This window comes from Mustela erminea, chromosome 10 (genome assembly GCF_009829155.1).
Source record: "Mustela erminea isolate mMusErm1 chromosome 10, mMusErm1.Pri, whole genome shotgun sequence".
NCBI classification, from domain to species: domain Eukaryota; kingdom Metazoa; phylum Chordata; class Mammalia; order Carnivora; family Mustelidae; genus Mustela; species Mustela erminea.
The window spans coordinates 36,155,792-36,178,934 of record NC_045623.1 but is presented as its reverse complement, the minus strand read 5'-3'; positions in this window follow the sequence as shown (position 1 = coordinate 36,178,934).

Sequence of the window (23,143 nt, the reverse complement as noted above, 5' to 3'; positions counted from 1 at the left end):
GGAACTCCTAACATCAACAATTAATTCCCATGCAGTGAAGGGAAGGCTGATGGACTGTTTTGTAGGACACTTATAGTCCACAGGAAAACTCAAAGGTAATGGCTAATTCAGAAAAGATGTGCAAAAGGTGAATTCAGATCACTTGTCTCTGTTCTCTAACCCCTGGTATTATCATATTCAATACGCTTCCAGAGAATGTTGGATACTTGATATGCTTCCAGAAGATGTTGGATTTTTTAAGATTTCCTTTAAGAATTAAAGACATTTGAGGGGAGCAATTTAAACAGCATGGCCTCCACTGAAGGGCAGTCAATGAGTGTGTGCTCTTTGCTGAGTTCTTCCTACAGGGACATGGGGGATGTGGCAACGACAGTATGACTCCCCCCAAGGAATTTACCATTAGGGAGTGGGGCTGTTTAACTCCTGGAGAACCACGTAGAGAACTGGCCATCAGCCACAATTATCTAGAATGATGCCTTCTTTCTTCCTCACGTACTGATATTCATTCCCTCATGTACTCCCTTTTATTATTCATGCATTAACATGGGGCAGGAAAGGGTGCTCAAACATGAAGTCATTTTATCTTACAGGACCCATATAAGTGGTAAGGTTATTACTGTGACATAAATAAGGTATCAGAAAAAGAATAATTCAGACCCAAATTTGAGTTCTGGACCTGGCAGCTACTCACTGTGTTGCCTTGAGGAAAGTCCCTAGAAAGTTCTTAACTTTTTTCAACCTCTGTTTCGTCATCTGTGCAAAATAGGCAATATCAAATGAGATGATGCATGCAAAACACTCTTATAGTCTACCTCTTACAGTGCCAGGTAAAACACAAGTAATCAAAAGGACATCTCTTTCAGCCCACTAGAACCCATGCTGTCATTTGTCATCTCCATTCCTTCAGTATTGGTGTAGGTCCTTCTGTGTGACAGGAGCTCTTCTCCATGTAGGGGTAATGATGGATAATATGCTTTCTATTTCTATATGCTTCAACCCCTTCTAATTCCACAGATATCAATCCTTACCCTTCGACATTGCCCCTGAAGTTAATTTTTACCCGCTCTTATCTATATGAAAATATTGCAGTGCTTTTCCTCAGAAGCCACAGTTTCCTTAGGGATGACTCTGAGTCTGGCAGGGACCAAGTTGTCTCTAGAGATGGTGTGTGTTGGTGGGGGACAGGGGTGGGGGGATGAGGCAGCTGCAGGACACAGACCCAATAACTGGGTATCCCAAGTTGATAATTTATAAATGATCCAGAAGCCTCATTCTATATCCTGAAGTCCTCATCTATGATCTATTGCTTAATGAAAGAAGAAATTAATTAATTAAGAATATGTGCAAGGAAGCCCAGGGTTCAATTTTAATGTAAAATAAGTAGCTTACATCCAGCCAAGTGGTTTTAACAATGCAGTTCAACCACAGGCAAGGCACCTTGAAAAGCAAGACCTAGGCCAGAGGGATGTGTCTGAAGTCTTTTCCTTTACCATCTGAACTGTTTTCTCTGTGGTTAGTTGAATATTACAGACATGAGGTCATGGTCTTCAGTTCAATCACTTCTGAGGCTCTCAACACCATTCTGGTTCATGGCCAGAGTTTAAATTCTGAACTCCAATTATCCATTTTGCAAATCCTGCCACTGGTCATGATGCTATCATTTCTCTTATAGTACTGGTTTCATTACTTTGGTTTTATTTGTTTTCATAACTCCTTTCTTTACCAAACGATGACTCCTCAAGATTTTTTGTTTCTGCAGAATCTAGCAAAGTGTCTAGATAGTCAATGATTGTTTATTGAACAAATGATTCAATAAAAGACAAAGGAGAAGAGACAACTATTCCTGGCTCAAGGAACAAGTCTATTACCACAGTTATTAGAAAACCCTATATTGTAAAAATCAACAAACTTTCCTTTTCATAGTTATGGGTTCGGGTATCACCTCCACAGATGACGAACAACTCATTGACATGGAGTCTGTTTTAGTGTCCTGGTTAGTTCTGTTTCCAGGTGAAACTTTCGGAAGCCCCCTTTAATGCAGCTTCCTGTTCATAGGGCCCCAGGTCATTCCCCCCACATAGTGACACCATCTCATTAGTTTTGCAGAAAGGTGAGATTTACAACTTCTGTAGGAGTTTTCCTGTACAGGGTAACAGGGAAGGAAGCTGTAACTATCTGAATTAGTACAACATATTTGCTTTCCTTCTAGCTGCCATAAATTCTTAAGATGACACAGAATCAGCATTTCAGATGATTATACCTGGCTTGTAAATTGTCCTCCAGATTGTCACCTTGTATTCCCTTAACCCCACCTGAGGGACTTAACTATAGGAATGACCCTGACCTCTGGCCTTAGAATTAAGGTTAATGGATAGCAAGGTCACATGACTTGCTGCTTTTTTCAGGTTATGTCTTAGGAATTCTACTAGGTTCTTTCAGAAGTATTTGCCTTTTATTTTTTTTTTTAAACTAAAAAACTCTGTGTTGTCAAGACCTCTGTTTTAAGACTCTGCCCAAGACCCTTCAAAAAATAGCAAAGCCACACTTGGCTCACTGGAAACTAAACTGTCTAATAAAGGATATGCTACTGCTTACTAGCAGTAGGTAGGTCACAACTGGTCTTGGAACCCATGAAAATTCTAAGCACTGCACTCTGAATAATCAATTATGATGTCTTCAGAACAAAAATTTACTTACTGGTTAATCCGGTTATAGTAAAGAACCAAGAAGGAAGTAAATTTTATTTTTAATTTCAAGATGGAAAAGTAAATAGATTCTTAAATATCATGGTTCTGTGGACATTCATATTTGGGGAGTGGCAGACTTTTGGTTGAATGTCTATATTTTTCTTAAAGACTACCGAAAGGAATCTTTCTTTAGTAGGACACATTTGAAGGAACTAGGTGGTTGTAAGCTTTCCATTGAGGTTACATCAATAAGTGATCTTGAATGATTTATAAACCACATAGGAAAATGTAGGTACCTTCTCAAAACATGAGTTAATTCAATTTTGTCCCAGCTCAGAAGCTGATAGATAAGAAAACTTCATAAAGCTTTTGGGGAAAAAAATGGCATTAATGTTTTCCAATAAGACATCTTGGAGAAGTCATGAAATTAAAGAGCATTTCCCCAGTTCCTTCCTGGATGCTGGGCAAATACACAAACCTTCTTGAAAACTTTATAGTCAGTCATGAACACCGAACTGAAAAAACAAACAGGAAGATATAGGTGACATTCTGAATAACCTTAAAAGGACTTAGGATATTTAACGTTATTCCTAAAGAAACTATATGCTAAATTCTGGTAATTTTTTTTTTTTTTTACTTCATCTGTCTCTTCAATTTCAACAAGATGTGATGTCAACGAGAACTCAGATACTGCTCTTTCACCTGGGGCAGAGTTCTGAGAATTAGTTTCTTTTTTTGAGTGAACCAAGTAGGTCACTTCACTTCTCTGAACCTCAGTTGAGTCTAGAAAGTGTCTCCAAGCCTCCCCTTACCCCATTCACCTCACAATGGGCCTTGGATAGTCATACCATCTAGCTGAATTCAAAACATCTGAGGTTAGATAGATGTAGAAAGGAAAAGAACAGTTAAACTCTTTTTCAGTTAAAGGAAAGAGGAAGGAAGGAAGGAAGGAAGGAATGAAGGAAGGAAGGAAGGAAGGAAGGAAGGAAGGAAGGAAGGAAGGAAAGATGGGAAAGAAGTTTGCTTGTTTATAGACTCCCTGGTGCGATGCATTGTATCTCTTTCACCAGTAATGATCCTGTGGAGGAAAGAGTGACACTTGGAACAGCTCACCTCTTATGCCCCTGTTCTCACCTGAGCATTTTCTTGTTTGGCAGGGAACCCTGAGGATCTATCTTGCTATAATTGGATTTCAAAAGACTAATAATCCAAGGCAAAGCCATATAAGTTGGGTCCTGCTTTTGAACCCCTTGAATGCTATGTATTTAAATACATTTATTATCCCAAAGAAAAACATTTGTTCATCGCAGCCTAGCAACATTTGCTTTTATTGTAGTAGATAAACACTGTCTTAAGAAAATATTTAGAAATCTTTTCTTGCTTTGTGATGTAGAAATTATTATTTTTTAAAAATCTGACTTAATAGGACCACAAAGTGGACAACTTTTAGTGTCACTTGGATTTGCCTTTAAAACAACATTCAATCACAGGAGAGATAAAAACAGAAAGACTTTAAGTCACCTGCCCAAGTACCCAAACTATTTCCTGTTAGAAGCGAGGTGTATCTCTAGATGGCAGATGAAGAAGTCACAGAGATGAAGGTATAACCTAGGGAATACAATCGAAGGTATTGTAATAGGCTTGTATGGTGACAAGTGGTAGCTATACCTATAAGCATAGCATAATATATGAAGTTGCTGAATTTCTATGTTGTACACCTGAAACTAATGTAACACTATGTGTCAACTCTACTGAAATTTAGGAGAAGAAGGAGAAGGAGAAGATGAGGGAGAAGGAGAGAGAGAGGAAGAAGAGGGTCAGGACATAGGTCTTGTCCTGTTTGTATGTATGTATGTTCTGTTTAAGATGAGAGCAGGCATTAGGAAGGTTTTCCTATTGTCCTCATTACAACTGGGCTGCAGCATAGGTTCAGTAAACTCAACCTAGTTTGGCATAGGATTTTTATAAAGTTCAACTGTTTGGGTTGCTTCCAGAAAGTATCTTCCTCCTCTTCCTCCCTCTAATTTCCATTTTGTGAAATGCGTGCTTCCTAGGAAAATAGTTTCCTTTCCTGACTTCAGAGTTAGATCCTGCGACCTAAGGTAAGCCTGTGAATGCATGCCCTTGACCAGTCTCAGTGATTTAAGATGGTCCATGCGACCAAAGCTGGTCTAATCAGAGGAATAGCAGGATTTGCTAGAAATGCCAAAATAGTGCTCTTTTTTTTTTTCCTGGACCAGAAAGAGGAAATACATAGGCCCAGGACATTGGTGATATCACTTGAGCACTACAGTAGGAGTCGTCTTTAAAATGAAGTGACATCACCAAAATAGAACAGAAAAACAAAGAAAAAAGTACTGGGTGACACTGTTGAGTGACTGGATTAAGCCTCCCTTGATATTTGCCGTATTTCTGGGTGTTTCACTTGTAAATCATAAATCCCTCTTTTTTGTTTAGATAGTTTGAGTTGTGTTTTCTCTAACATAACTGAATACATTTCAGCTGATACAGTAATAAGAATAAGAAGGCAAAGTGGTTATAGGGTAAGGGTGGGACTGGGAGTCAGTTATGAATTTACAATGAGCATGACATTAACTGAGTGTATCTCCCTCACCCAAGGGCAGATATCCTAAACCTTTGCTCTTCAGAGATAAACATGAAGTCTCTGAAATCTCTACCCTCATAAAAATAAGAATAAATATTTCTTGTTTTGTTGTATTGAGATGATTAAAGTCAATGTTTTTGTGGGAAAAAAGAGCTATTCGCTTGTGTGTGTGTGTGTGTGTGTGTGTGTGTGTGTGTGTGTGTATGCATGAGAACAAGTACGGATGGAGAATGGCATGGTACTGGAGTAAATATGTGAAAATTCCAGCGGATAGTAGAGAGGGAGCTTGCAAGGGGATAGCACTGGCCAGGGGTTTAAGATCATCTAATCGGAGATCTGAGTTATGCTGCAGAATTGAGTGAAAACTGGAGTATAGAGTGTATGAAATTTAAAAAAGAAATTAATAATTATATTTACAGATAAATTTCTATTTTAAAAAATCTCTATCACTGGGGAGATTTTTAAAAAGACAGGAGGGTCAAAAGTCATGTCATTTATCAGGCATCTAAAACAATGTTTCCCCTCCTTCTCTCAGGCAGGGTCGCTCGAGCAGTTTAAGTAGAGAAAAAGGCAAATCTCCGGGCCTGTGAGGGTCTGAGGAATGAAGGAGGGCTGTCAGAGGCATGCAGAAATGCAGAAAGCTTTGCCTTCCTCTGCATTTGTGAAACCTGGTGGGCTCGTGCTCATAACCAGAATGCAGGCAGTCCTATCAGGGCATTAGAATTCAAGAGAGCTAATTTGGGGGAATTAAAAAAAAAAATCTAGTGAGTATGGTATTGAAGGAGGGAATACTAAAGCCCAGGAGAAGGGCAGGCTGCTGGAGTATCCACCATAATTAAAGCAGATTACAATTGCTCTGAGAAAAGAAGAACGCAAAGAGTAAGAATATCCAACGTGCCTGATCAAGACTGATGGGACAGAGGCTCTGTAATGGCAGTGAGGAAATTGGGAGGGAACCCTAGAGAAATTTCTCATAATACCTATTCTTTTTTTTTTTTTAAAGAGGAAATGATAATTATGACAAAAACCAGAATGAATAAGCTGAATAAAGTAGCTAAGTTGAAGAAGAGGCATTTGTACCTCATATGGGAAAGCAAGCAAGACCACTAATATGAATCCCAATCAGTGAGGTAATACTCTGTTTTTAAACTCTTTTAAAATGAGGGGTATAAAAAAAATACTTTAAAAATCCTGACACCTCTGTTAGAGTCACAAAACAGAAAAAAATTTTGAACAGGTACACTGACACATTTGGAAATCAACAGATCTAGATGACAGACGCGGGTGGCTGTTAAGGAAGACAGGGAACAAATTTAGACCCACTGAATTTTTTCTCTCCCTGGGGAGTGGGAAAGGAGTGTGGAGATTTTAAATCTGTTTGATACTTTCCCTTCCTTTTAATTCTAAAGGAGATACATCAAAAAAGTTCCCTGTGCTTTCTACCTTAATGATAAAATAAAATAGAACACGCTGGTCAAGCCATTAATGAAAACCGAGGGGTGTTAATGAATCAGCAGACATGGGAAATGCTGAAAGAATGGAATGACTCTCTATAAGACTATGGAGATAGATCTGGAGAATACTCCCTGAAAGGCCTGGAAATACCAGCCTAATGATATTAAAAATTGTACCATTGAATTCAATGTGTTTGTCAACGTGATGGGAACAGGACTCACAGGAAGGGCTGTGCAACAGACAGTACTGAGCAGTCCCCCTGATGGTCTTGAAGAAGAAAGCACACATGTTAATGAGCTGCCGTCTCCTGTTTTTGGACCGGCCATGATGTACAGAATGCTGGGTAACCTTTATGGGCAATTCCTACCATCAAGAAGTGTGCAGTCTAGTTGGAAGCAAGGTAACACAACCATAAAAGTAGCTAACAGTGCAAAGCAATAAAAAATAAGTGCCTTTCAGACTCAGGAATCTAAAGCACAGACGGGAATCAAGCTGAGGACTCAGATATAGGAGACCATAGAATTCTTAGCAGGAATAAAAAGCCAGAATTATCCAATATTAGTATTTTTTTTAAAAAGATGAGTAATGAGAACACAATGAGTTTATCAATCTGCCTTGAATGGAATTCAAAAGTGGGTACTGCTATCTCAACAAAGGAAATTAATTGAAAATGTGTTATAATCCTAAAAGTGAAATATAAAACAATGAAACTTTAAGAAGAAAACATGAGAAAATATTGTCTTATTTCCATGATTTGGGGAAAGGGAAAGATTTCTTAAACTGGATACAAACAAAGCTAACTGTGCAATAAGAGATTGATAAATTAAACTATTTCCATCAATCAAAAATTTCCATTAAGAGAATAAAGGGACAAACCACAGACTGAGAGAAGATATTTGCATACCTATATTTATACCTACATCTATTTTTTAATATATGTAAAATATCTGCTAATGAACTTGAATCCAAAATACTTAAAGACCTACTGCAAAACAATAAGAAAAGGCACTTGTTCAATAAAAGACATGGGCAAAAAACATGAACAGGCACTTCATTAAAAAATGATATCCAAATGGCTAATATGCACATGGAAAGAAGGTTAGTAGGGTTTATCAAAAGGAAACGAAAATTTCAATCATAGTGAGATATTATCTACACACTTGTTAGGTTGGCTAGAATTAAAAGGACTTTCTGTACCAAGTGTTCTAAAAAATGTGGAACAATGGAATTCTTACACATTGTTTGCTGGTTGGAATATAAATTGTTTTAACTTGTTTGGAAAACTGTTAGTTTCTATGAGTCTGAATATCCATACACCCTATAACTCAGACATTCTACTCCTAGTAGTATACCTAAGATAAATAAGTACTTATATTTACAAAAAGACATATCCACAAATATTCATTGGAGTCTTATTCATTATGACCAAAGAAAGAGGAAACTATTTGCCCATCATTTTAAAAGAATAAGTTAGTAAATTAGATTATATTCACATGATGAACTATTACATGTATTGAAAAAGAGCATATAATTCTATAGTGGTATCACATTATGTTGAGTGAAAGAAAACATTCATTGAAGGAAGCTGGACGCAAGAATACACATTGTACAATTACATTTATTTAAAGTTCAAAACAGGCAAAATTAATCTATGGTAATAATGGTCAGGAGATCTGCACTTTGGGAAGCACAGCCTGGGAGGTGTGCAACTTGATTTCAATAATAGTTTCTCAGGTAGATATGTATGTAAAAATTTACTGAGTTGTACACTTAAGATTTGTGCACTTTACTGTATGTCATTCACACCTCAATTAAAAGGAGGATAATGGATAAAATGAAGGTAAAATTAAATGAGAAGAGCAGATATAAAGTGCCTCATAAGAGATAATAAATACTTCTTTTTTTTTCTACATCCTTTCAGTATGTGGGGGTCAGACTCTGAATTATGGTCGGATAGCAGGATGAGGAATCTGGATTCTGTTTTGTAGGCAGAGATAAGCATTGCAAACTTTTTGGAAATAATTGAGAGTTTAGGAAGATTAACTGGGTAGATACAGGAAAAAAATTGGAAAAAAGACAGAAAGAAGGGGGCAGAGAGAGTCATTTAGAAGTAGCTAAGAGGAGTGCCTAGCTAGCTCAGTCAGTAGAGCATGTGACTCTTGATCTTGGGATCATGAATTCAAGCCCACGTTGGGTATAGAGATTACTAAAAGATGAAGAAGAGGGAGAAAGAGAAGAAGAAGTAGGTAGGAAAATGTGGCAAGAGTACAGTCAGTGTGTGCACAAAAGTCGGCCTTCCAATCTTAAGGTGCAATAACCAATCAATTTTAATTTTTCAATAAAGTGCTTGAAATCCCATGTGCATTTATTTTCAGGAAGTTTCATATTTCAATTTTGAGGTCCACCCGCTTCTGCATTGTCCAGGAATCAATCCTGAGGAATTGTACTGTTGGAAGGATGATGGAACCATTCCATACTTCAGCTTCAAGATGTCACTGTTGAAGACTGGTCCTGAACTTGTAGGGATACAGTGGGGTCTGCCTGCCTTTCCTGAGGAATCAAAATAATAGATTTTTCATTCAGTGTCTTGTGAGTAGCCGTTTCATTCTTCAAATCCCACAATTGTTTCAGGGTGGCTGGATCCAGAGGCCTTCTACACAGAGGTACAGGCGGTACTGGAATGAGTTCTCCCACCCAACCCCTGGATGTATTGAGGTCAAGTTGTGAGCCAGGCCCCTTCGTCCTACTGGTAGATTTTTCTTCAGGCTCTTTGGGGACCTCTCCTGTCAATGGACCTTGGACAGAGCGGCTATAGTTTAATATGAGAGCTATCCATCACCTTGAATCTTAGACAATCAGAGAGCCTTGATCTTCTTATAAAAATTGGTAAATTCCATTTCCAGAACTCTCTATACTATAGAATCCCAAAAAGTACCATCTTTAGCAAGCCACTATTTTTCACTACGGGCCTTTCCCTGTGGCAATAATTCTTCACCCTTCTCCTCCAACATTCTCTTAACAAAAGAAGCTCACTTAAGTGAAGACTTTCACAATGATGAAAACTTGCCCCCAAATAATTTGATGTTTTTATCTGTAGACAGATGAGCAGTTGAAATAATTTCTAAAATTCTACCTTGCCAGGTAAGCAGGGTATTATTTAAATAGACTTTGTTAAAAAAATAATAAATCAAAAATCAAAAAACCTGAACTAAGCTCATCTATTTCCATTTAGTTAGCATAAATGATTAAAAATTATGTCTCCTATGCTAAAACAATAGGTGACATATTTTAGATAAAGAAAAAATTAAACTAGATTTAGATATGGCTATTTAAAGAGGTTAAAAGAAAAATAAAGTAAGCAACAGGAATTAATATGTAGAGATGGAATAGAGGATAAAAACTTGGAGCTGGAAAAACTCAAATCCATGTTCAAATCTGACATTATATAATTTATTAATTTCTCCAATCTCCATTTTCATATGTAAAAACAAAATATCTTCAAAGAGTTGGTGTGAGGATTTGATGAGACAAGGCCTATGAGAACATGTTTCACAGAGTCAGACCTACAGCAAGACCTTAGTCAGTGTTTGCAAACCGAAATCTGACTTGAAGCAAGAAAGGAAGCTTTTTAATGGTTGGGTCTCAAAGACAGTAGTAAAGCCTTATTTGTTTATTCATTTGCCTTTGTTAGTGATTTAGAAAATGAACCAACTCAGATAAAGGTGACAGTAGATTGTGATGTTGAACTCGTGAAGTAGTTATGGAGTAATTGTGATAGATAGTTTTAGAAGAACATAAATTGCTCTCTATCAGTGATCATTTGCTTAGGCCCACCATAGCTACCTTGGGTGAGGTGGCAGAAAATGCTTCAGAATTAGAATAATTAGAAACAGCCCTCTAATCCTTGGGGCTCGGTGCAGGAAACAGAGACCTCTATCTTTTAAAAGCCCGGGGGTACCATGTCTGCATCTACTTTAATACCATAAAGAAAAGGAAAATATAGATTTGATCCAGATCAGGAAAACTCCAAATGATTATTGAAACAAATTGATTAAGAAGAGGTTAAAGAAGTCTGTGTACCTGTGCTGAATGGTGATAGGGGTCTAGGCAGTGGAATATGACAAAACAGTTAAGTGTTTGGCATGGGGATACAGTATATTGACTGAATAAAGGAAGAACAATAAAGCCCACCTGATAGCAAAATAGCATTACTAGAGAAGAAGAACCAAACTCTGGCTAGATGACACTTAGACTTGAATTTAGGACATAAAATAGACTTTTTGACAGTGGGGACTTCACTTAGGAGTAAGATTATAGAAAATAGAAAAATCACCGACAAAAAGATGCATAATCACCATTTCCCAGAAAATCTTGAAATTATTTCTATGCTAAATGGAATTTGGAGAGCTATGCCTCTCATTTACCAGGCTTTTCGGTTTTGTTTTGTTTTTGTTTTAAATTGGAAACACAAATGATTTGGTTTTTCTTCCTCAAGGTATCATGATAATGACTGAAGAGGTGTCACCAGAGAACCCAAGACTCAGGAGTGGTGTATGAACTTTGCTTTATAGTCTCTCTAGAAAAGAAAATTGTAGTGAAGTATTTCTCTTCCTCTCCAAAAGTGCATAGCTCTTCCATTCATCATACAAGTAAACAAAGAGAAAAGAATTTCTCTTCTTGCTTTAATTCTTGGGGTTCTCAATATAAAGTAGATGATCCTGTTAATATCCTCTCGTCTAAAGGTCTTGACCTCCACCCTACCTCAGCCCCTCATGCCCAGGTAGTCTAGACCTTATCATTATAATAGCTTAAACCCCTGGATAATCTCATTTCCAGGCATTCAGTATCACTTCTTATCTGTGCAGCTGACTCTGGCTGGTCCATCTCCAACAATTCTTTAACCCTACTGGGATCTCTGATCCACTGATAGTACCAGCGTCTCAGTATCCCTCTCCCCCTTGATGACCTCCCCTTCCTCACTGCCTAGCTTAAATTCCACGTTCAGTAATCATTCCCTTGCCCATGCCCTCACTTTGTCCCATCTCTGGCTTCTCTCCTGTAGTCTGTTTTCATTGTGAGTCTAGAGTGCTCTTTTTAAAACTTAAGTGAGGTTAAGTCAATTCCTTACTCAAATACTGCAGTGGTACCCTACTTTTTCTTATCAAAAAGCCAATAGCTACAGTGGAAAAGCTAAACTTGGTATTTTCATATAAATCCAGGATTCTCAAATGGGAATAAATGTTCTCTGCTTGGTAGTTTTCTTGCAGAAACAAATGAAAAAGGGTTTTAGAGGAAAGCACCCCAGTTTAGAGCCATTTGATTCCCAGAGATGAAAACCACTTAAATTATGAGCCCACAATTAAAAAACAAAAACCCTCTAACACAGAAGAAAACCAGCTGCAGTAACTGACCATGAGCTGAAACAGCAAAAATCAAGAGTTTTAAGGACTTCAGAGATTACATTGGTAGGTGTGCAATATAAAATAAAAGTATAAAAAAAGTTTATGTAATATTTAAGTAAATAAAAAAGCATAAAAATGAGTAAGTTTCCAAGAGTCCTTAAAAATTCCTTGAACATTTTTGGTAAAATGAAAACAAAAATGAAAAACACCCAAATTTTATGAATAAAAATATTATTGCAATTAGAAACAGATAATGATGGGTAAAAAATAGTAAATGGAAATGTAGATCTGGATAAGTGATTAAAGTTTTCCAGAGAGACAAAAAGATAGAAAATATGAGACTGGTTCAGAGTCATGGGAGACAGAATGAGAGTCATAAAGAGAAAATAGAATGAAAGAGCTGTAATAATCAAAGAGTTAACAGCTTGGAATTTCTTGGAATGGATAAAAGAGATGAATCTACAAAGGAAGCAAAATCATAGCAAGCTGTATAAATAGGAAACATCCACATCTAGATGTACTACAGTACATTTGCAGATTATCAAAAACAAACAGAAAACTCTTACCAGCAGCAAGTGAGGAAAAAAAACACCTGGATAGGAACAACAATTTTACTGACAGCAGACTTTGCATCAGCAATAATGGATACCATAAAAGAAGGTGGGGGGTGTGGTGGAATTACATAGAATTGTGTACCTTGGAAATTATCTTTTGAAAAAATGAGAGCTTGTAGTATAAACAAAAGCATGTTTATCATTAGCAAATCTTCCTTAAAGGGATTTCTAAAGAACATTCTCTTCTCTTCATGGAGAATAAAAATGAGGCCAGGAGGAGTAGTTGCAGTGTAAGATAACAAGGTAAACAAGCAACTTATTAAATGCATAGATAATTTTTAAAAGTATGTTTTCTGGGGGCACCTGAGTGGCTCAGTGGGTTAAGCCTATGCCTTCGGCTCAGGTCATGATCTCAGGGTCCTGGAATCAAGCCCCGCATCAGGCTCTCTGCTCCGCAAGCAAGGAGCCTGCTTCTCCATCTCTCTCTCTGCCTACTGATCTCTCTCTATCAAATAAATAAATAAAATCTTTTTTTTTTAAAGTATGTTTTCTGTCTGTATAAGTTAATTTAAAAATAAGAATTAATTTATAGAGTTCAAAAGACATAGGATTAAAATACTGGGCAGTACCAGCATGAAAGTCATGGGGGCAGGTCACAGTAAAAATGTTCTAAGATCTTCATATTATTCAGGATAAGACATTATTAAGTTGATACTTCATTAAGTTAGTGTGCATTGGAAAAATTTGAAGAGTGACCTTAAAATTATAGAAATGGCATGCATAACTTTTCAATCCACAAAAGGGAAAATGTAATAGTAAACATTAACCTTTTATTAATATAAATAATACATTTATAATAAAACATTTAACATTTATTAACATAAAAATACACATTTAACAAATAAACAAATTAACTCAATCAATTATAATAGGAATAAAAAGAGGCAAGATGGTAGAAACAATCTAAAATTATAGTTATAACAAATACAAATAGATTAAATATGCTTACTAAATGATAGAGTTTGTCACATTGATTAAAAATAAAATCCATTGCTATTTTATAAGAGATACAACCAAGGTTTAAAGATAAAAGACTGAAACTGAAAGCATGAAAAATAGCAGGCAAATGCTAACCACAATACAAGAAGAGGAGTGGTATTAGCGTCAAACAAAATCGACGTTAAGATAAAAAAAAAACAAACATTATTTCGGAGTAAAAGGATTACTTCCAATAAGAATTTTAATTTAGCAAGAATTATAACTATCCCATGCTTGAGTTGATCTAATAAAGTAGCCTGGAAATATGAAAGGGAAGTATTGATAGTATAAGGAGAACTGGACAAAATCCCCACTGCAGTGGAAGATTTTAACATACCTCCCTCAATTATTGATCAAGTAAAGTAGATAGTACATTAGTAAAGATAGAGAATAACTGAGCTTTATTATGAGCAAACATGATTAAATGAACATCTACAGAACTAACTCTAAAAATAGACAACACATATTATTTTCAAATACATATGGGATCTTTATAAATGTTACCATATATTAAGATGTCAATAAGTGTAACAAATTTCAAAAAATTGGTATTATATAGATAGAGGCAATTAAATTAGAGGTCAATAACAAAATAAATTAAAATCTGTACATTTTGGGAAATTAAAAACATATTTTTCTAAATTACTCAAGGTCAAAGCAAATATCACAATTACAATGTAATATTCACTTATAACTGACTGATATTAATAGTATTATATACCAAAACATATGAAATACAGTTGAAAACAGATTGTAAAGGTCATTTATAATCTAAAATAATTACATTTTTCAAAAAGTCTAAAAATTAATGAGCTATGTATCCAATTTAATAAGCTAAACTGGTCATTCTCAAACATTCAAGTTTCAGGACATTGTAACACTCTTATAAATTATCAAGGGCTTGGGGTGCCTGGGTGGCTCATCTGGTTAAGCATCAGCATTCAGCTCAGGTCATATCCCAGGGTCCTGGTATTGAGACCCCAGGCTCTCTACTCAGCAGTGCATCTGTTTCTCCCTCTCTCTGCCCCAACCTGCCCCCACCCCATGCTTGCTCAAATGCTCTCTCTCTTCCCTCAAATATAAATAAAATCTTTAAAAAAAATTATCAAGGGGCTCCAGAGATCTTTAACTTACATGATTGTAACAGTCAATATTTACAGAATTAGAAATTAAATGTTTGAAACATACATTAATTCATTTAAAAGTAATAATAAATCCATCATATAACATTATATTTTAATAAAAATATTTTCCCAAACTTAAGTATTTAGTGAGAATCATGGAATTGTTTTACATTATTGCAAATCTCTTTAATGTCCGACTTAGCAGAATAGAGCTAGATTCTTGTATCTGCTTTTGCATTCAATCTGCTATAATATATTAGTTTGGCTGAAGTATATAAAGACTATCTGGCCTCACACAGACATGTATTGGGAAAAGAAGAGCACTTTTTACAGCTTTTTTATGTAATTGTGAAAATTTTTCTTTGATACTATGCCAAATCTCCACTAGTGGTAATCTTTTAAAGGTTAGTTGCAATGTGGAATCTGAAACCACATCAATGAATCTTTCATGGTCTGTTACGCTAAGATCTATTGGTATGTCTTGCACTTTGAATGAATCTTTTACCCATGCGTGATTTTGTAACAACATGTATTGATAATCTGGAAAATATTGGTATGCTGAGTTACAAAGATCTTCTGAATGTTGACATATTTTGGTGTATGAAAAAAATACAGGGCACCTGGGTGGCTCAGTCATTAAGCATCTGCCTTCGGCTCAGGTCACTATTTCAGGGTCCTGGGATGGAGTCCCACATCAGGCTTTCTGCTCAGCAGGGAGCCTTCTTCTCCCTCTCTCTCTCTCTGCCTCTCTGACTACTTGTGATCTCTGTCTGTAAAATAAATAAATAAGATCTTTTAAAAAATACACTTATTAATAAACCACTGATTTCATTGAAACAGTCTTTAAGTGTTCGTAAGCTGTCAAGCGCACAGTGCCGGATAGCAATATTAAATTCTAATTTTACTTGAAGGCTCAAATTTTCACATTGGTAATACATACTTTCAGTTGTTTCCAGGCTCATTTCAATCATTTTTGAGAAAATGTCTGCTAAATACTAAAAGCTATGTACCCATAGTCTGTCTAGTTCTTCAAAGTGAAAATGGTGTTCCATGATGAGGATGGCTAGTTGAGCTTGCAACTCTGAGAATCACATAGTGCTTTTCCTCAAGACAATTTTCATATTTAAAATGCAGCAGAATTGTTTTATGTATAAATCCTAATTCAACAGAGTATTAAAAAGACACATAATTAGGAATCAAGATTTAATAAAGTTAATGATGTTTACTGTTTCCTTAAAGTCATTCTTAAGTGAAATTGGCATTTATTTTTATAGAGAGAATGCATTGGTGATTAATACAATGACCACTGCCTTGATTTGTGTTAAGATGCCAGTAATTTTATCCACCCTTGCTTTTGCACTGTTAGTTCAAAGTAACATAGTGAAAAAGTCAAATAACATCCTAGCATTATCATGAAAATAGTTTTGGGCTTACCTCCTGAAAATTTCCCAGCGAGCCCTCGAGAAGTCTATAGAGCACATACTGAATACAAAAAGTTAGGCCAAGACTCAATGAACCATGGTCTATGGGCAAAATATTGTCCCTATTTTTATAAATAAAGTTTTATTGGAACCCAGTTATGCCGAATCATGCACATGTTGTCTAGGGCTGCTTTCATGCCACAGAGGCATGAATTAAACAGTTATAATAGAAGATGTACAGCTCACAAACCCTAAAATATTTACTTTCTAACCCTTTATAGAAATATTTGCCAACTCAAAATTAGGCATAACAATAGAATAAATTCTACAAAATATTTGAAAGATATAATGAAGATCAGAAGTTAATGTGAAATGAAAATGATGTATAATATAAAGTATGAATAAAAACAAATGCTAACTCTTTGAGAAGACAATTGAAATACAAAAATCCCTGGCAAGATTGATTTTAAAAAGTGAAAAAGAATATCTATATCAATACTAATAATGATAAAGGGAGGCTAAGATATGATGGATATTTAAAGCATAAGGGACACATTTGAATAATTTAATGTTAATAATTTAAAACTATGAATAGTTGATATAAATATCAAGAAAAATCTGAATTGCAAAATCAGACAAAGTAAAAAATAGAGTCCACAGGTGGTTTTGCAGACAAGTTCTGCAAAATATTCAAAGAACAGATTCTTCCAAATTTAATTTTTTTTACAAAATAGCAAAAAGGGGGGATACCTGGGTAGCTCAGTGGGTTAAGCGTCTGCCTTCAGCTTAGGTCATGATCCCAGGGTCCTGGGATCGAGCCTTGCATCAGGTTCCCTGCTTGGTGGAGAACCTGCTTCTCCTTCTCTCTCTGCCTGCCACTCTTCCTACTTGTACTCTATCTCTCTATCAAATAAATAAATAAATAAAATCTTTTAAAAAAAAAAAAGAAAGAAAAAAATGGACTACTCTCCAATTTTTTTTAAATATAAAAGCTAGTGTTACCAAAACAAAACAAAAAAACAACCCCAGCCAAACAAACAAACAAAAAAAAACAGACAAGGTTTAGAGAATAAAGGAAAATTATAGTCTCATTCTACTCACAATTATGAGTTTGACAATCCTAAAACCAATTAGGAAACTGCTTATAGTAGTTTAAAAGAAAGAATAACTCATCCTGAGTTATTATAACCAAGTTCAGTTTAACCCAGAAATGCAAGGAAGATTCAGGTTTAGAAGTTTGATCAACATAGTTACTACAGTAATAGATTAAAGGACAAAAACCAGCATGAATTTTTTCAATAGATATAGGAAAAACATTTGATAAAACCAAATAGGACTTTATGATTTAAAATCCAAGCAAAATTCTCAGGAAACTAGGAGTAAAAGGAACTTCCTTTTTAGAAAAACCTATAATAAACATCAACTGTTAATTGTCAAAAGTTAGTAACATTTGCTTTAATATTGGAAAGTAGACAAAGATACTGCTAATTCTAGTCAACATTCTACTGGATGATCTAGCCAGTACAATAATTAAAAAGAAATGTTTTAATGACATTAAATTAAAATTGGAAAAGAACAAATAGAACTACCATCATTCTCAAATTATACTATTTTCTATGGAAAAAATGTTAAGTAATCTACAGAGATATTTGCAATTGATATAAAAATTTACCAAGATGGATAGATATACAACCAATATATAAAAATAAGTTATATATCTATACCTGGGCAACAAAACAGAAGACACAGTTAAAGTATGTCTATATGGCATTCATAATTTTAACAAAATATAAAATACCTAGGAATAAATACAACAAAAAGTTTAAGACATGTTTGGGAAAAATTTTAAACTTCAGTGAAATACACAGAAGATCTAATAAATGGAGAAGTAAACCATAATCTTAGATAGGATTTCTTAATATTTAACTAATTATAGTTATTCCCCATTTCAACTATAGCTTACTATATTTAAAAAATTCCAAAAGGAACTTGATAAGCTGATTTTAAAATTTACAAGAGCAAAGTCCCAAGATTGTCAAGACCCTTCTGAAGAAGACAAAGAAAAACCAAATCAAACCAAAATAAAAAACCAAAACAAAACTAAAGGGTTTTGCTCTTCCACATATCAAGATATACCACATATCAAGATACACACTGCTGAGTATATCTCAGCAGTGTATTCACACAAGGATAATCAAAGCAAGTAATGCAAAAGAAAAGAGAACTTCAAGACAGATCCACACTTACATGGAAGCCTGGCAGAATTTGCCATAAATGGTCACTGAGATAGGTGGTACAGCAGCTCCCTTGAGATGGATGGATCATACAGTACAGGGTGCTTAGACTGTTATCCGTTTGGACAAAGAATGGAATGAATTGCTACCTTACTTGCTCAGAAAAGCAAATTCCAGACAGACTGAAACTAAAAAAGTAAAGACGAAACTTTAAATGTCTTAGAAGAATATGCAACACAACAATTTTGTTGCTATAAAAACAAAACCTATAAGCTTATTATTGTTCATCAAAAAGCACCATAAGAAAAGTATCAAAATAACTAGAAGATACTGTAATACATATGCTGTGGACTGAATTATGTCGTCCCTCCAGATTCATATGTTGAAGCCTAACTGTCCCCACCCCACTGTGATGGTTTTTGAAGACCGGTCCTTTGGAAGGTAATGGGTTAGATGAGGTTATGAGGGTGGGGACCTCATGGTAGGATCAGTGCCTTTATAAGAAGAGATTCTAGACCATGTGTGTGTGCCGGTGCTCCCTTTCTCTCTCCCTGACACGTGAGGACACAGTGAAAAGGTAGGTGTCTGTAAGCCAGGAAGAGAGTTCTCACCAGAAACCGACCATGCTGACACCCTGATCTCAGAATTTCAGCCTCCAGAATTGTGACAAACAATCTTCTGTTGTTTGAGTCAGTCTACAGATTTTTTTGTCATGATAACCCATGCTGATGAAGACAACATGTAACCAACAAAGTATCCTGAATATATAAAAAATTCTTTCAAGTCAGTGAGAAAAAGAAAGTTCACCAAATTAAAAATGGTTAAAATATTTGAACAGGCATATCACAAAGAAGAAATACATAAAGCAAACATGATAAAAGAAAATTCTCAGAATCATTAGTTATACCACCTAAGGCCATGATAGAAATCGTATCCACAAAACTGGCAAAAATTCAGGCTGATACCAACTATTAGTGAGGATGTGGCACACGTGGACCTGGTTTGCTGTTCCCACTAAAAAGTGGCATGACTAGTTTGGGAAACCACAATGTGAAACCAACATTCTCATACCCTAAGACCTAGCAATCCCTTACCTGCTCAGGTTGCCTGAGAGCAAAGGTTTCAACTTATCTGTCATGGTAGACTGTGTCAGGGAGAAGTCACAGTAGCATGGGGCGGGGGTGGGTGGCAGTTGGGGGTGGTTTGCTGCGTGGAGCCAGAACAGCAGCAGGCCCAACAAGGTGCAACTGATGTCAGATAAACGTGTTCTCACAGTGCCGTGATGTGGAAAAGACTGGGAAGCACTATCTGGGAGAATTTCTGGTGTATGTGCACCAGGACATATTTAAACAACATTCAGAGTGGCTCCCTGGGAAGAGGATGATTAAAGAAATTGTGGTATAGTCATAGACTAGAATATTCTATAGTTTGGAAATGGATGAACTCTAGCTCCCCTGAACTCTCACAGACACTTGAGTGCTTGCAACAAAATCAAGTTGTGGAAAGCTGCATTATACTAGTCCCATTTTTACTGAAGTCATTGCAACTCTAAGCAAACAATAGGAAATTCAAGACAATATTCTGAGATCATCTTACAAAATTAAAATACACGTTTATTGAGCATTTCCTATGTGGAAGGCATCATATTATCTTACAGGATTCCAGAAATACTGAAATAATATCTGCCCTCAGAAAATACCTACCTTGGGAGGCAAGGCACATACCTTTAAAAGGTTTTCAAGTCATAAACTTTCTTTAGAAGTGGCCATTCTCTCTGATGCGAGCATGGTGAGAAACAGCAATGTGCCTTCTCCCTGGATTAACGGACCGCAGGGGCCTGTGCAGGTCTTCAAACAGTGAGCATTTCCTTCCTTCTCTTTGACAAACTCCACGTTTGCTCTAAACTCTTGTAAGCAGTTGAAAAGCAAAGAATTAATCTATATTTGATTAAAAATAACAGTATAATTGCTGATAATAATCATGATAATAAGAACAGTAACGAGAAAGGAACCCACCTGTGAGTTATTTCCATGCACATATGGATTTAAACTAAAAATCATCTCATAAGGGAAGCATAGACTAATGTATTTTGGATATTCTTTAGAAAGAGTGGTGAACTGTTAATCTAACCATCTAGACACAGATCTGGGAAGATGCATGTGGGAAGTAAAAAATAAATATATAAAAACCGAGCTTAAGTCTTTTTTTTCTTTAACTGATGTTTTGCCAGTATGTCTTGGGCTTCATCAGAGAATGCAAACACAAACTTTTGTTTGGACATCAAAGCATTTTTAAATTCTTGCTTAGGTAATGAAATAAATGTGTAAAGTCACAGAAGGGACTGTTTTGTGTAGCTGGTTCTCTTATCACAACATTAAAAAAGAAAAAAAGATAGTTATGTAGATTTAACTTTAATACCTGAAAAAAAATTTGGAAAGTCATCAAGAGATTGATTTGCAAATGAGGAGAAGATACTAGCTAGTGCTCAGTGTGGCTGATTCAGAATAAATTCCACTGGATTAATCTGATCTCTTTAGACAGAGTGACATACCTGACAAATGACGGGCCGTGGGTGTTTGAGAAGAGGGAGCAAGGAAAAAATATATAAGGAGATGTCAATGCCTCGGTACATTTAAAACTAGCTTCATGTTAGTTTATTCCAGACATATGAAATGCATACCACTTTTCAAAATAATTCTCTCTTTAGTGTCCTTTGAGGCTCAATTGCCTCATCTCTAAAATGAGAAGTGGATTAGATAAGTGTTTTTCAAAGTGAATGTCTGTGGCCTTTTTGAGGGTCATGAAATTAACCTAGTAGGTAACAACTAGCAATTTTAAAAACATGAGGTAGAATAGATTAGAATGGAAACCATCAGAGTTAATTGCATGTGTAAAGATAAGTTCTCTTGTATAACTTTGGTTCCAACTGTGTACTCTGTGTGTGTGTGTTTAGTGAGATATAATATAAAATGTATTTTTTATTGTGAGTTGCAGTCATCAATGCTCAAAAGCCACTGGACTTAATGATATCTAAGATCCCATGTGAATTTTTTCCTCCCCTCAGCAAGTATTTATGGCACATACCATATGCTCGTAGTCCCTTCTGGCACTAACATTTCATACTCCTAAGAAAGATCCCAGGGCACCCAATTAACAACAACATATAAATGTTGAAATTATCAGTATGATAGATCAGAATTCTATCTTGACTATTCATATAACAATAAAGTACAGTTGAATGACATCACCCAGACATTTAACCTGAGTAGGTTCAACTATAAGTGTTCAGCAAACAGTGAATTAAAAACACATTTACTTCAAGTACTTTGACTTCTAATTGCAAATCAAAAAATTCATTCGGTGCTCTTCTGAAAACAACAGCAGCAACAACAAAACACGGTAATCTTTTCCAACAGTGTGAGGGAGACTACTTAGAACTTACAATTAAGAGTTGGCACATAAGAGTTGGGTGTTTGGATGGCTTAGTTGGTTAAGTGTTCGACTTTTGATTTAGGCTCAGGTCATGGTCTTGGGGTCATGAGATCGATCGTGCCCAGAGCAAGGGGCCTGCTTGAGATCTTCTCTCCTTCTGCTCCTCCCTTCACTCATGCTGACATCATCTCTCTTAAAAAAAAATAAAGGAGTTGGCATGTAAACCCAACCCCAATAAGAGAAATTAGAAATATTACAGTTTTGGGCGCCTGGGTGGTTCAGTGGGTTAAAGCCTCTGCCTTCAGCTCAGGTCATGATCCCAGAGTCCTGGGATCGAGCCTCACATCAGGCTTTCTGCTCTGGTAGGGAGCCTGCTTCCTCCTTTCTCTCTGCCTACTTGTGATCTCTATCTGTCAAATAAATAAATAAAATCTTTAAAAAAAAAAAAGTAATATTACAGTTTTGCATAATAGACACGAGAAATGCAGCCCTGTGTGAGCTTCAACCACACTGGAAGTCTGTTGTAAAAGAGAAGCAGAGATGGCTGTCCTTCTCACTCCCTTCTAAAGAGCAGAAATCAGCTTTCTTCTTTTTGTCCTCCCCCTTCCTCCTCCTTGTCCTTTTTTCCCTCTGCCTCCCTTCCCCATCTCTCCACCGCATCCCCTCCTCCTTCTTTTTGATGGCAATTGAACCCTAACCATTTGTAGATAACATTAATATCTATGAAATATCAATTCACTAATAAGAACATATGTGCTTATTAATAATAACTTTATAAATAATAGAACTTTATAAACTTTATAAATAATAATAACTTTGTTATTACTATCTCAGAAGTGAGGGCTTAGAGAAGATAGGAATTTGCCAAAACCACAAAACAAGCAAGACACAGAACTCTGACAGATAAAGCTCTGGGAATAAAAAGAGAGAGAGAGAGAGAGAGAGAGAGGCCAATGGCTTGAATCTATTTTATTTATTTATTTATTTATTTATTTACGAGAGAGAAAGCATGTGTGCAAGAAGGGAAGGGGCAGAGGGAGAGAGAATCTCAAGCAGACTCCACGCTCAGCGTGGTGCCTGACGCTGGGCTCTATCTCACGACCCTGAGATCATGACCTGAGCCAAAAATCAAGATTCAGACCCTTAAACGACTGAGCCAGCCGGGTGCCCTTTGACTCTATTTTAAGACAG